The 7,500-nt window shown below is 36.9% G+C and overlaps 1 pseudogene; it reads right to left on the reverse strand.

Moving 5' to 3' along the window:
* Positions 1-4,625: 4,625 nt before the first annotated feature.
* The window catches only part of LOC119587956, an 11,608-nt pseudogene continuing 8,733 nt past the window's right edge, over positions 4,626-7,500 (reverse strand).

Genomic DNA, 7,500 nt, shown 5'->3' on the forward strand with positions numbered 1-7,500 from the left:
TGGCCACTCTTCCTGGTGGGGAGCCAACACAGGCCCCTCATTCAAAAGTTTCTCAAGGTTATCTGTCTTTTGATTAAATGTCCCCACTGATTTTACTTTCGTAAAAGGGTAGTGATTAGATTTGGGTAGATGGTGTCAGTTCACTGTTACTAGAAGTATACAGTGAAACAATCTCCCTACCCTTACTTCTCTCTTCTTCCCTCTCATTATATAATTGTCTTTGTATCATTAGAGAATAGCTAATGTTAAGGTTAAATTATGCTGTTAAGGATAGCATAACACTGAGCTACTAGAGTGTTGGACTTCTCTATTTATAGAATTGGAAATAAGGAAGTGCATTAACTCATTGATGCAAGTGACGACACTATCCACTATGGTTTTGTTTGCTTATTTACTTATTTTTTACAAACAGATGGCTCCACAGAAACCTTAATTATTAATGGCCTACCTGATCTTACCTGCTTACCTTATCTTTTGAATTTTCTGGGGAAAAAGGATTTATGATGATATTACCATTCTTTTAACATCATTATGACACTAATAATATTGATATTTTTCACACACACACACACACACACACACACACACACACACACACACACACACACACACACACACACACACACACACACACACACACACACACACACACACACACACACACACACACACACACACACACACACACACACACACAATAATTGGGGTAAATGGGTAAGGTTAGGTAGACCTTGTAATAGACTCATTGGTGAGTAACTGCCTGTGAAGGTATCTGTGAAATAGAAAAAAATAAAAGAAAACAATAGTGGCCAGGAAACGCACGTGTTCTCAGTGTCAGTGGGTTAAGTGACATAATCAGATTTATTAAACTAAATTTTCTCAAACTTAAGATCATTAAAAGAAACAGTTTGAGCACTATTTGAGACTATCTAGTATACAAACCAAGATCCTAACCTAGTATACAAACAAAATATAGAGGTTCTAGTACAGTAAGCTTCTAATATATAATAAATATCATATGAGAATGGTTATGAAATTTACTTGTATTAGATTTCCAGGAGAATCAAGAAAACTTTATATAGAATAAGCAAGAAAGAAGACAACAATCTTTTGTCTTTTTTTTTTTTTTTTTGTTGCCTGGTAGTCTAGTCTTACAAACTTACTTTCCTCACATAGACCAAAATGGTATTTTTTTTACCAAAACATTGCTGACATCACTTATTCCAGCTAATTTAGCCTACTGATGCCAGGTACATGAATATGCACAGTATCTGTTAACCAAGGGGTTAATTATGATATTACCATACAGTATTTATTTACTGAAAAATTTCTGCTGCATCAACATCTATGGTCATTACCGGTGTCTTCAAAATGAGCAATAGGGTGAGCCTTGGGGGATGAAGCCCCAAGTATAGCATTATGATAAAGCAAAAAGGGTTAAAATGAGTTTATCAGGATAAAATGTGTTAGATGTCAAGGGTTGTAGAGTGCTGTTGGATAGTATGGTGGTGAGAATGGTAAAGAGGGGATAACAAATGGAGTACAGCAGGGATTTGTAAAAGGGAAGGGGTTAAGGATAAAGGTTCATTAGATCAAACAGAGTATCTATCCATCTGAGGAAGGGAGAGTAACACTGAATGGGGAAAACTACAAGAGAGTTTGAGAAACAATCAATGAGTAAAAGAATCCAGATAAGGGAAAAGGGAAAGGTCTTGAAATATCAGAAAGAATGTCAGGATGGGATGGATCCAGAGAAGAACATTGCTGTGACAGATGAGAGTCACTTGAGCATCCAGGTGGGAGTGGTAAGGATAAGGGGGAAGGAACAGGAAGGGGGACACATTGAAAAGGAGAGGGGGGGGTTTTTTTGGGTGAGAGGGGGGGAAAGAGGGTAGGGGAATTCAAGGGGGTGGATATGGAAAAAGTTTTGAGTGAGAATTAAAACGGGAAAGGAGAATTTGGAGGGTGGGTGAGGGAGGGGCATTCTCTTGGGTTAGGGTTTAGGAATTTTTGGAAAATTTTTTCAAGTTTCGGGAAGGAAGCTAGGTGAGCCCGGGTTTAAATTTTCAGAACTGGTAACACGACTCAAGCTTTTATTCAGTGAGCATCTTAAAAATGGCATTATGTGTAATGAGCAGGAAATTTAAAGGGTCTGATTAGCTTGGGCAAAAGGAAGGCAAGGGGCTGGGATCGTTTCACAGTCTGCCCAGTCCTTGTCGCAGGGGAAACCATCAGTCAGGGAGGGATGTTCCAGTACAATTACAAGGGAGGAGTGAGGGGGGGCAAAAATGGTTTTGCAGTGAGGTCAGTCAGAGAGATGTGCAGAGTTTGGGGAATCGGATGAAAACGTGAAAAGGCATAAAATGATCAGAAACAAATGTAAAAGGAAATTTGCCACTCGTTTTGGAGATTTTGTTGGAAGAAAAGGTATTGGAGAGTAAGGGGCTGTACGGGGAAAAACAAAAAGGAATCGATCCCATTTGGGTTTTAGGTCAAAAAGGGTAGCAATAAAGGGACGTGCAATAAGAAAGAAATAAAGGATTTTGGGAGAGAAAAAGGGGTTTATATTTGAAGGTGGTAATGTCCAGGTGGATGTTTTGGGAAATGGACAGAGATGACAGCAAACATCATTAAAGGTAGGGGAATACCACCCCCCTGGCTCCCGGGGCCTTTAATGACACAAAGGAAATGAAGAAAAGGAAAAATAAAGGGGGACGAAATAAAGACCATGCACAATTGGTTGAGGAAAGGGGCTGGGGCCCAAGGCAGAGGGACCCCTTAATGGCCCTCGTTCCGTTTCCCAAACTCCCATAACAAAAAATGAGAAAGAGATTGTGGGGGTATATAGTTTTATTTGATACAGAATAAAGAAAAATTTTTTTCTTTTTAAACATTTTGTAAATCACAAAATTTCAGTAGAAGTATGAATTTTTAAAAAAAAGAATATTGAACTGGTTTTACTTTTTAATAAATGTTAAAATAGGATATTTTCCCGTACAAGACGGGAAATAAATTTTTAAAAACATTTCAATAAATTTGTTCTTTTAAAAATCTATAAATTTTTAAAAATACACTATACATTTTAAAATTGTGGTTTTTAGAACAAAAACAAAATTTAAAAGAAATATCTTTTGATTTTTGGTTAATTTTCAAAATTTATGGCATTCCCCCTAAAAGTGCCATTATTTCAAGTATATAAAAAATCAAAATAAAATATTTCAAGTAAAAAAAAACACTTATATATATATAATCTTTATTCAAAGTAAAATTTGAGTATTTAAAAAAATATATTTAATCAGAAGAATATACATAAAATGACTTGTAAATTGTAAGAAAAGACCTGGAGGAAGGCAGTACAACTTATTCTAGCAGAACACAGCATTAACCTTTTTCGATGATACTGACATGTTTTAATATTTATACTTTTCAGACCCAAGGAAAGGACATTGACAATAACAGCACAACTCTTTTATAAAAAATTAATTGGATTTGTAAATGATGTGTTTCACTAAGCCTTGTTTTAAGATATGACACCATTTTTGTTCTAAAAACTTTTTTTATCAAGTACAAAATAAATAGAAAACTTAAAGAAAAGGGGTCAAATTGCTCAGTAATTTAGGAAGAGGCTCTCGATTATTCTTATCTGTAAACAAGTAGACTGGAAAAGGGGCTGGTCCCCGGGGGGAAAAGTTTTTATACTCAGGATCCTATTTTTTCAGGTTGTATTTTTAATGAGGGTGAGGACAGTCCCCACGGCAGGGATTGCCTTGAGTTTTGATTTAAAAGTGTTGCAGCTTTTACAGTTTTTTTAACCGTAGAGGTAGTGGGGGTACAAGGGCGGGGAAGGACCCCAAGGGCAGAGGCCCCCCCAAACCCCGGGGGAAAAAAACAGAAAAAAAAAATTTTTTTGGGGCCCCCCAAGGGCCCCAAAAAAAAAAAAATTCAAAAAAAAAGGCCCGGGGAAAAAAAAAGGCGGTCCTGTTTTTCCGGGGGAAACAATCACCCTTCCCCCAAAGGGGGGGGAAATTTTCTATTTTTTTTGGGGGGGGAAAAAAAAACAAATTTAAAAAATTTTGGGGGGGGGGGGGGGGGGGGGGGGGGGGGGGGGGGGGGGGGGGGAAAAACCAAAAAAAAAAAAAAAAAAAAAAAAAAAAAAAAAAAAAAAAAAAAAAAAAAAAAAAAAAAAAAAAAAAAAAAAAAAAAAAAAAAAAAAAAAAAAAAAAAAAAAAAAAGGGGGGGGGGGGGGGGGGGGGGGGGGGGGGGGGGGGGAATTGTTTTCCCTTTTAAGTTTAAAAAAAGTGATTAAATACGAGGGACGGCAAGGAAGGAAACCCGGGGGGACAGGGGGGCCCCAAGCCCACCTCGGGGCGGTCTGTTTCGACTACTCAAAAAAATTTTAAACAAACTAATTTTGAACATTTTCATTTTGGAAACAATAAAGAATTAAATGAAAAAATTATAAATTTGGGGGGGGTTTTGGGAAGGAACAAGGGTACCTTATTTTTTTTTTTTAAAAAAAAAAAAAGCTACTTAATGATTAAGAAAAAGCGTTTTTTAACAACGGTTTGAGTATAAACAAGGACAAATTGACATAAAGATATCAGAATAAAAGCATGGGGTTTTTTTCAAGCAATAAGGGTTGAATTAGTGGTTCTAAGGTCACTTTTTTCAGTCAAAGCTGAGACCTGTTGGGCGGTGAGGCAGGGAGTTTCTGTAAAAGATAGAAATATGGGGTTTTTTGAAGGAGGTGAGAGGATCACGAGAACAGGTCACTATAGTATTAGAGAAAATTGATTACAAAAAAAAAGAGAGAGAAGAGAGAGAGAAAAAAAAGAGAGGGAGAGAAAAAAGAGGGGAGAGAGAGAGAGAAAGAAAAAAAAAAAGAAGAGAAGAAGAAAGAAGAAGAAAAAGAAGAAAGAAAAAGAAAGGAGAAAAAAAAAAAAAAGGAAAGGAAAGAAGAGAGAAAGAAAAAGGAAAAAAAAAAAAAAGGGAGAAAAGAGAAAAAGAACAGGAAAAAATAGAAAGAGAAAAGAAGGGGGGATAAGAACCGAAAAAAAGCGAAAAGGAAAAAGGGAGAGTAGAGGAAAAAAAAAGAAAAAAAAAAAAAGGAGAAGAAGAGAAGAGAACGGAAGGGATGAGGAAGGGAAAGAGGAGGAGAAAGGGGAAAGGGGAGAAAAGCCCGGAGAGGGCCAGGAAGAAAAAAGGAGAGAAAAAAGGGAAAAGATAAAAGAGAGAAAAACATGAGAAAGGAGAGAGAAGAAAAAGAAAGAGAAAGGAAGGAAAGAGAAAAAGGAAGAAGAGGAATAGAAGAGGACAGAAGAAGGCAAAAATGGGGAGAAGAGTAGGAGTGAGGAAAAATTTAGAAAAAGCCCCAAAAAGGAGAAGAGAAAAAAGAAGGAAAAAAAGAGGGAAAGAGAGGACCCAAAAGGGGAAAAGAGAGGTTAAAAACCCAAGGGGGGGGAAGGAAGAAAAGGCAAGAGGGCCCCCCGAGAAATTTTTTGGGAAGGTGGAAAGAGGTAAAGGGGAGAGTAGGGAAAGGAGAAAAGAGAGGGAGCAGTTATAAAGTTGGAAAAAGAAGAGAAAAAAGGGAAAAGGGGAAAAGGAAAAAAGAGAAAAAAAAGGGGCGGAAGAGAAGGGAAAGAAAAAGAAAAAAGAAAAAAAAAAAGGGGAAAAAGGAAAGGGAAAAGGGGAAAAAAAAAAAAAAAATTGAAAATTATTTACCAAATTGGGGAAAAATTTAAAAAAAAAAGGTTTTTTAAAAAACGAAAATTTCAAAAAAAAAAGGGAGAGGGGGGGGGTTTTAAAACTCCCCACAAAACCCCGGGGGAAGGCCCAAATTAAAGGGGGAAATTTTTGGTGTTTTTTCCCCCAAAGGCAAAATTACCTATACCCAAATAAGGAAAAGTGAATTTGTGCTTAATGAGTAACATACAGGTAAAAGACTGGGAAAATGATAGGTGACTTTGATCAGTCACTGCTTCGCCAATCAATACGTGTTTTTCTAAGTACTAGTGTTTTGGGTAGCTTATTTTTAAAAAAATTTTGCCCCCCCTATGTTTTCTTTATCCAGTAGCATTTACCCCTCACATGTGCACGAAAAATTTGAAAGATCCCGGGCCCTTTCCCCTTTTAAAAGAAACTTAAAAAAGGTCTTCATTTTTTCTTTCCCCGCATAGTGGGGGGTTTGACTACGTCATTAAAAAAGGTTTCAATGAGCCCCCCACTGACGCTTTTGTTCCTTTAAAAAGGTGGAAAAGGTAATATGCCTTCCTGATCATTTTGGTTAGTTGAGATATAGTTTGGGCCCCACTGCCAGTCTAAAAAAGGTTTGGAACAACATTTTGAGGATCAATCATATTTAGGGGCATCTGTTAGTTTGTCAGAGGAAAGAACTCGCAGATTCCCCATACAAATCCCCCTGACAGTAAAGAGATTACGAAAAAACAAAACTAAAAATATAAAGTAATAATACCTCAATCAAGTATCAATTTTCCCGGGTTTTCTGGGTTTACCCTAAAATTTCTTGTACATTGAAAGAAAGGAAAAAGTTTTGGCAAGCAAGACAGAGTCCTGCATTTGAATTAAATCAACTTTTGCCTGGGGGCTTTTTTGTTGCCCCTCTTTTCCAACCTTTTGAGATTTTTGGGCTTTTGGCAAAAACAGTAATAGCTCAACAGCTTTTCCTCTCCCATCCCTTTTTCTTTTCATGCCAAGGCCAACGTGTCAAAATTGCGTGAGTGAAATCAGGCCCTTCCAACACTCTTAGAGTCACCGGGGAATTTAAATATCATAATACTTTAAGTTCATTTGCTAAAATGTTCAGAAGGATATTTGTTAGAATCATTGTAAAAATCCTGTTTGAACAGAGCCTCTCAAGTTTAGGGGGTAGGATTAAATTCATCTCATAACAAGCACCAACTGATCAGGACACGTTTTTTAAAACGAGTTGTCAATATCATTTCTTTTGGACTCTCCACTGGCATTTAACCCCCGCTTGATTTGGATTTAGTTTTCATATGAGGTACAGGCTTTTTAAAAATAAAGGAGACAAATCTAATTAAAGCTATTGATAACAGAGCTCAGGAGCTTAGTGAGAAAGATGATGAGGGTATTTTAGCGATTTATGAGATGGGACTTTAGGAAAATATTCTATGATAAAATTAAGGCCATAAACTTGGTAAATTAAGGCCCGAGACACTAGGTCTACTGTTTTTTAAAAAAAATTTTTCTGTTGCATTTCCATAGCCGGCAGTTTATCACAAATAGTATTTCTTTAAATGGCAATCTCATACACATTTCATCCATATGTTTCCCGCTTCTGAAAAAATTCGCACTTGAAAAAATAGGTTATTAGAGCAGAAAGAGGGGCCCCCAAAATCCTTATGTAAAAAGCAAGTCGCCTTTGCAATGCTTTCTGGTACTTTGCAAACTTGACAGGTCCAGTCCTTACCTTTTTTTTTTTTATTGAACTTTTCATGTGCCGTGGTGCAGCCCCAATAT

Source organism: Penaeus monodon, chromosome 3 (assembly GCF_015228065.2).
Source record: "Penaeus monodon isolate SGIC_2016 chromosome 3, NSTDA_Pmon_1, whole genome shotgun sequence".
Taxonomy (NCBI): domain Eukaryota; kingdom Metazoa; phylum Arthropoda; class Malacostraca; order Decapoda; family Penaeidae; genus Penaeus; species Penaeus monodon.